We start from the raw sequence: 8207 nt of genomic DNA on the forward strand, positions 1-8207 counted from the left end.
AGGGAGGATCCCTGAAATCTTTGTCATGCTGGACATGAAAGCAAACAGGTTTTGACACCTCCCTTCCTCTGTCACAGAACAGCTGTTCCCCACCACCCAACCTCTCACGAGAATGAGGAGTCAGGAAAGGAGCCACAGCCTCCAAAGGACGTGCTTGACTTGGAAGTGGGGCTACAGCGAGTATTCTACAAAGAAGGGGGACTGGGGCTCATCACTCCGTGGCCCCCAAGTGTGCGGTCTGCAATGCTGGAGGTCTAGGGGCACTTTAAAGCCACCAGCGCTCACTCGGTCACCACAGCGTCTCCGCCCACATGCTGTCCCCCTCATCCTTCCCCACGCGGGAAGAGTGTGGGTCTGCGCAGAATACAGCAGTCTCCCCTGAGATGTCAGAGAGGGGGGACCCCACGCCCTTTGTGTTTACCTGCGGTAAAATGCAACAGTCAGGAGCCACCTTTCCCACCAGGTACACCTGCCATGCACTCCCATGCAGGCGAGCAGCATGGTGTGGCTCAGGACCAAGCCTTTCCAAGCCCGGTGGGCTGCAGGGTGTGGGGAGGGTCTGCAGACGCCTGTGCAGCACTGAGCACGTGACTGCTGAGAGGGGAGCCTAAAGACCCACGCGGTGCAGAAGTCGCACGGGGGCTGGAAGGGACGGGACGGGAGAGGAAGAAGAAGGAAGGGAAGGGGACAAAAGGGAAGAGGAGGGCAGGAGAGGGGAAGGGAGGGGAGGGGAAGGGAGGGGAGGGGAGGGGAAGAAGAAGGGAGGGAAGGGGACAAAAGGGAAGAGGAGGGGAGGAGAGGGGAAGGGAGGGGAGGGGAAGGGAGGAGAGGGGAAGGGAGGGGAGGGGAAGGGAACAAAAGGGAAGAGGAAGGGAGGGGAGGGGAGGAGAGAGGAGCATGAAGACCTCAGCAGGACAGAAGGAAGGCCCTTGCACACCAGAACCCAGTGTCAAGAACAGAGAGCCTGGAACCAGGACCTCCAGGCCGTGTCTGGCTTAGATACTCCGATGTCATGCATAGGACCCCCAGGGACCACCGTGACATCAGGTTGCAGGTCTAACTCCTGCAGGTGACACTCACTCAGCTCACATTTTCACCCTCCCAGATTCAGACATCATTCTTGACTCATACCCGGATCCAGGGATTTATGTAGCCATGCCTGTCAGTTCAGCCAAAACAGCAGCTGGTAACGGAACTGAATTGGCCTCTTGGCGACATGACAAAGCTAATTATGGGTGTAGAGAATCCAATTATGTGTATCGACAAAGGCTGTAATGAACTCTCCGATTGTCTGTGGTTGGTAGAATTCCAAAAAAGTTATCTAACTTTTCTCAGTTCCATTTCTTTTTGTAGACATGGAGAGAAAAACGAAAAAAAATACATTTGATGTACTTGGAAAAGGGTTTAAGCCTGTCTCTTTAGCATTCAATATGGTAGCAGAGCAATGTTAATAATCTAGAGACCTCAGGCGCCTCGGGAAAGATGCAGCCCATTCGCTGTATGGAAAATTGTGAGATGGGGAAAGAACTAGGTTTTGTGACAATGCCTCTACCATGACCCCTTTTCCATAAGTACTCATCCATGTGTGTCTATGAGTCCAGGAAGAGATGTGGCCCATCACTAATGAGTAAGGTTGTCTATGGTAGACCTCAGTGTTGGAAGATGAGGGGTAGAAAGGAAAATCAGTTCCAATGATCTTTGACATTTACCTGGCATTCATACATGTTTCTGTATTGCCATGTTTTTATTATGTTTTATTCATTTAATATGTTATAAAAAAGCCCAGCAATAAACTATCAACAAACTAGAGTATATATTGTTCCGCATTTCTTTGAAAACATTTCATTAAAATATTTGTCTTACAGAAATTTCTGGACTTTAGTAAAAAATAAAATAAAATAAAAGCAAACTTTAAAAAATAGTTCAGCAACAAATCTTCAGGGAATTGAGTGCAACAATGGGGAACAGGTGAGTTTTGATTAAAACATTTAACCAAAGAGTACTGATCTCCTGCTGTCTAGCTCAGAGGAAGAAGTTCTGACCAAAGTTTGTGTACACGCAACCTCTCCATCTTGCAGTTGCATTCACAGTCCTCTAAAGTTCATTGCTCCCATCTCCACTCCTCACACCCTTGGAGGAGGAATGGGTCGTGACTCTATCTTCATTATTCATACCCTGGGAGAGGGAGTGGGTCTTGACTTCATCTCTCTCATCTCCACTCTACATACTCTGGGGGAGGAAGTAAGTCTTGAGCTCTGTTCTAGGCCTGGCGAGTTTCATCTGGTGTTCTTCTAGGCCCTTGACAAGCCTGAGGTAAGGACCCCTACACTCATGATTCCAAGAACACAGTAATGAACCTTTTTATTTTCAGCCAAATGAATGGAGTTGGAGACTTACATGAAGTAAGTCAGTCACAGAAATACAAATACTGTGTGTTCTTGCTCCTATGTGGAACCTAGGAAAGGAAGTGGAGAAAGGAGGAAGACATTGGATAGTGAGTACCAAAATGCAGCTAGGTAGGAGGAATAAGTTATAGTATTCTTCAGGACTGGACAATTTACTATGTATCTCATGAAGAACTAAAAGAGAGGAGTTCAAAGACTCCATAAACATATAAGGAGAGGGGAGTGCTAATTACCTTTGATTATTATACATTTATGTTGAGATATCGCTCTGAACTCCATAACTAAGCATGACTAAAAACAACAACAAAAGAATCCATGAATAAAAGGCATTTCGAGACCTTACACAAACATTTTGTAGGTTTTTGTGAGGATGATACATACTGTACTTACCTTTTTGCTATTGAGATAAAGCACCTGACAGAAAGCAGCTGACTGGAGGAAAGATTTTATTTTGGTTTACAGTCTCAAGAAGAAGCTTCATGACGGCGGGAAAGCATTGCATTAGCAGAGGCTGGACAGCACCTTCTTGCCATCGTGGGTGTAAAAGAGCAGCAGGAGAGTGAAGCAAACTCTGGCTATAACACCCGTAAGCCCACCCTCAACAACACACCTCCTCCAACAAAGCTCCAAGGTGCCACCTCCAAAATTGCCATCATCTGGGGACCAAGTATTCAAAACACTTGAGTTTATGGGGAACATCTGATCCAAACCACCACAATATGGTAAAGCCCATTTGAAGCCTGAGTCCCAGGAACTGTTTCATGAATGGCATCTACTGTTATTTCTACCAGGAAATACTAGGCACTGTCCTTCATTCCATACCTCAGCTTATTCAACAATAATAGTTTATACAAACATATGCTATACATCCCATATGTTATATAAACATATCATTTTAGTGATACTTTCTCAGGGGTCCAGAAGGTTGAGACCAACATGAGAAACAAGTGAGACATTATCTCAAAACAAACAAATGAAAAATGAGAAAAATAAAAACAAATCTATTACTAAGATAACAAAACCAAGAATAATTGTTAGTAATACAAAAAGGAACTAAAATGACATGACAAAAATAATTCAAGGAAAATGGAGGAGAGCCTAGATCCATCAATAAAACAAAAAGATAGCCAACTGTCCATCATGAGGCTTCACCTCAACCGTATTTTCCATGGCCCAGGTGAAGCTGCAAAGGAAGGAATGTCATGAACACTGCTCTTACTGCTAGCCTGACAACCAGCCTCAGGAAGATGATGACATATAGAATAATCAAAACCTATGAAAGCAGAAATTCAGAGACTACAAAGAACTCAACACTAAATCAGACTGCCATGGCTCAGAGAATATTGCAGAAGAGTGGGCAGAAAGGTTGTAAGAGTCACAGCGCAGGTAGGAATACCCTGAAGCATGGTCCCATGCTACCTCACAGGGACTGACTGAGGCCTTCATGACCCCACAGAGATTACCATAACTCCACTGAGGAGGGGCCCAGGTCAATGGGAGTTGGAGCAAGGGGATAACAATACACAAACTTATATATTATATAAAATGCACACACACACACACACACACACACACACACACACACACACACACTCACACACATTAGCCAGGTTTGGTGGTACACACCTTTAATCCAGCACTCTGAAGGTAAAAGTAGGAGGATCATGGTCAGTTCAAGGACATCCTGAGAATACATAATGAATTCCAGGTCAACCTTAGCTAGAGTGAGACCCCACCTTAAAAAAAATACAAAAAAACCCCAACAATAGGGCTGGAGAGATGGATTAGTGCTTAAGGCATTTGCCTGAAAAGCCAAAGGACCAAGGTTCAATTCCTTAGAACCCATATAAGCCAGATGAACAAGGTAGTGCATGTGTCTGGAGTTTGTTTGCAGCAGCTAGAGACCCTGGCATGCCCATTCTCTCTTTCTATCTTCCTCTCTCTCAAATAAATAAATAGATATTAGATAAAAATATTTTAGAAAACAAGAGTAATTATACATATAACATATATAAAATGAAATATATTAAAATATAAGCTGGGCTTGGTGGTGCATGCCTTTAATCCCAGCACTTAGGAGGCAGAGGTAGGATGATCTCCATAGTTCAAGGCCACTCTGAGACTACAAAGTGAATGAATTCCAGGTCAGCCTGGGCTAGGGTGAGGCCCTACCTCAAAAAAACAAGAAAAATTATATATACTGTATACACACACACACATACACATATATTTATTTTATTATATAATATATATATATATTTTTAATTTAATTTTATTTTTAATTAATTAATTTATTTATTTGAGAGCGACAGACACAGAGAGAAAGACAGATAGAGGGAGAGAGAGGGAATGGGCGCGCCAGGGCTTCCAGCCTCTGCAAACGAACTCCAGACGCGTGCCCCCCCTTGTGCATCTGGCTAACGTGGGACCTGGGGAACCGAGCCTCGAACCGGGGTCCTTAGGCTTCACAGGCAAGCACTTAACCGCTAAGCCATCTCTCCAGCCCATATATATAATATATATTTATTTTAAAATATTTATATAAATGTAAATATTAATATATTAATTATTAATATATTTAATATTATTTATTTTAATATATACGTGTATAAAAATAAAAAATAATTCAAAGGTTGGGGAAATTGCTCAGTGGTTAAAATACTTGTCAGCAAGGCCTAATAACCTGGATTTGGCTCCCTAGTACCTCTGTAAAGGCAGATGCACAAAGTGGCACATGTGTTTGGAGTTCATTTGCAGTGGCTAAAGGCTCTGTCGCACCCATTCTCTCCCCATCCCCACTCTTTCTGTCCTCTCAGCCTCTTTCTGCTTGTAAATAAATAAATAAATGAAATATTAAAAAAAAATTCAATTAATTCAAAAGAAGGCAAGGAAAAAGAAAAGGAACAAAAAGAGCAGACAAGACAGAAAACAAATGGTGAGAAAACAAATGGTGAGAGATAATGCTAATATAGTCACAGAAATATAATGTAATGGACAAAACACTTCATTTAAAAGATTGGCCCAACTATGTGCTGCCTGCAAGAAATATACTTTAAATGTTAGTAAGCACCCAAGGCAGACTAAAAGGATAGAAAAGAAGATAGATTGCAAATAAAATTAGCAAGTATTCTGAACTGAGATCTCCTTTCTGCCCTGAACTGCCGCTCAGCACCTCTCCTAGGAGAACATTGCAGTACAGCAGCCTCTGCTCCACTGTGAACATGTACAACCATGGGGCGGTGATAAAAAATGCAGGCATGGCTGGAGAGATGGCTTAGCAGTTAAGGTGCTTGCCTGCCAAGCCTAAGGACCCAGGTTCTCTCTCTCTCCAGATCCCACATAAGCCAGATGCACAAAGGCGAGGCAAGCACAAGGTCTCACATGCCCACTAGGTGGCGCAAGCATCTGGAGTTCAATTGTAGTGGCTGAGTCCTGGTGCCTCAATTCTCTCTCTCTCACTTTCTCTAAAAAAACAAACAGTGCAGGCATGTCTGGGAGTGGGGAGATTGATCAGTGGTTAAAGGTGCTTGCTTGCAAAGGCTGCAAGGCTGATTTGATTTCCCCAGTACTCACGTAAAGCCAGAGTTCATTTGCAGCAGCTAGAGGCCCTGGCACACCCCTCAAATAAATAAATAAATAAATAAATAAATAAATAAATAAATAAATATATAAATAAAATTAAGGTGCAGACATGTTAGAAGAGATGCAACAGGACTCGGTGGAGTGTACTACTCAGGCATTGGAGAAATATAACAGAAAAGGACATTGCAACTCATATCAAGAAGGAGTTTGACAAGTAGTGCCCCCGGCACTGTATCATGGGGTGGAACTTTGGCAGTTACGTGACACATGAAACCAAACACTTTATCTACTGCCACCTGGGTCAAAGGGCCATTTTTCTAGTCAAATCTGGTTAAAAGCATGGACTGTGCCAAATACCCAGGGATTCATCCAAAACAAGGATTACAGCCTAAATTCCAAATACCAGAGACTGAAATATTTTCTATAATCCTTGCCTCCTGAGTGCTGGGATTAAAGGTGTGCACCACCATGCCCAGATCTTGCCCAGATCTTAATTCATTTCTTAAAAAAAAAAATCTTAGCTGGGCTTGGTGGTGCACACCTTTAATCTCAGCACTGGAAGGCAGAGGTAAGAGGGTAACAGGAGTTGGGGTGAGGGGATAAAGTACATAATCTGTTATAATACATATGCTGGGTGTGGTTGCACACACCTTTAATCCAGCACTTGGAAGGCAGAGGTAGGAGGATCGCTGTGAGTTTGAGGCCAGCCTGGGACTACAGAGTGAGTTCCAAGTAAGCCTGGGCTAAAGTGATAGCCTACCTCAAAAACAAACAAAAAAATATCTTTGTGTTGATTTTCTTTCATTTCATCCAGACTTTTGTTCATGAAGAGCCTCATTAAGTTTGTTCGGCATGCTTGTCATAATTTTGTTTTGGGATTCCATGTCTTGAGAATCTTCTATGTTCTCATTGACGGTTTCCATTCTGTGCCAAGGCAATCTTGGTGGTGGTCTCTTGGCTTGGTGTCTTGGGTTATCTGTTTTGCATTGAGACCTATCTTGAGATCAACCTCTTATCTTGCTAAAAATGCAGCAACAGCTGCTCTTGTAGAGTCTGTGTTACGTGGCCTGGTCAGCTCTGGTCAAGGTGTCTGTGGTATGGTGGTCTATCCACTGGGTGTACTTGAGTCGGAGCAGAGTCTACCTTGTGTGTGCCGCCTCCAAGTGGGTCTGGGTACGACCCTGAGAGGCCTAGCTTACTCAGTGTCCAAGCTGGGCCCTGTTCTCCCGGTATTATTCATTGCCTGGGACTTTGGCATGAGATTGGCCCCACGTCCCTCCTGGGGCCTAGGGCAGGGTTGCTGGTGTCCTTTGCTTCCACTCTCCTTCAGGAAGTGGGCAAAAGGAAGTCTTTTAGCTGAATACAAATGAAAATATATCAAAATTTGAGCTATGCTGCTAGCCAATACTTAGAAGCAATTTTAATGTACTAAGCTAATACATTAAAAAAGATTAAAAATACCAAACCATTGATTTTCATTTATTTACATTAAGAAAATAGAAAAAAGGAAATTAAATACACAGCAGGAGAGAGGTGATAATACACATCAGAGTGAAAATCAATGAAATAGAAAATAAAAGTGATAGAAAAAAATCAATGAAACAAAAACCAATTCTTTGTGACGAATACATTTTGATCACTCTCAAGCAAGAATTGGGATGAAATAAACAAAAGATATAAGTTCACAGTAACAGAACTGAGAGAGGTGACATTAAATAGACTCTAAAGATATTAAGGGAATAAAATATTGTATTATTTCCCTGGGGATGCCATCCAAAACACCACATGCTATATGCCTTAAAAACATAGAAAGTGAGCTGGGGAAATGGCTTAGCCATTAAGGCATTTGCCTGCGAAAACTAAGGAGCTGGTTCAATTCCCTAGGACCCACGTTAGCCAGATGCACAAGGGGGGCATGCATCTGGAGCTCATTTGCAGTGGCTGGAGGTCCTGGAGCACCCACTTTCTCTCTCTCTCTCTGTCTCTCGTCTCTCTGCCTCTTCCTCTCTCTCAAATAAATAAGTACAATTTTAAAGAACACAGACATTGACTCCTTCATTGTTCTGGGGCTGGAAGGCCAGGAGCACAGTGTGATCAGTCATCTACCGGAAGTAGTCGTCTTGGGTGCCTTTTCCAACCTCTCTCGCTGCCAAGGTCCTTGAGCACAGCTTCTGCTTTCTAACTTCTGTCCTGACTTGGGCTTGTTCCGGTGTCTATGCA

At 43.2% G+C, this 8207-nt stretch overlaps 1 pseudogene; it reads left to right on the forward strand.

Moving 5' to 3' along the window:
• Positions 1 to 5626: 5626 nt before the first annotated feature.
• On the forward strand, positions 5627 to 6322 carry LOC101608594 (annotated as a pseudogene).
• Positions 6323 to 8207: the final 1885 nt, after the last annotated feature.

Source organism: Jaculus jaculus, chromosome 5 (assembly GCF_020740685.1).
Source record: "Jaculus jaculus isolate mJacJac1 chromosome 5, mJacJac1.mat.Y.cur, whole genome shotgun sequence".
In the NCBI taxonomy this organism is placed as follows: domain Eukaryota; kingdom Metazoa; phylum Chordata; class Mammalia; order Rodentia; family Dipodidae; genus Jaculus; species Jaculus jaculus.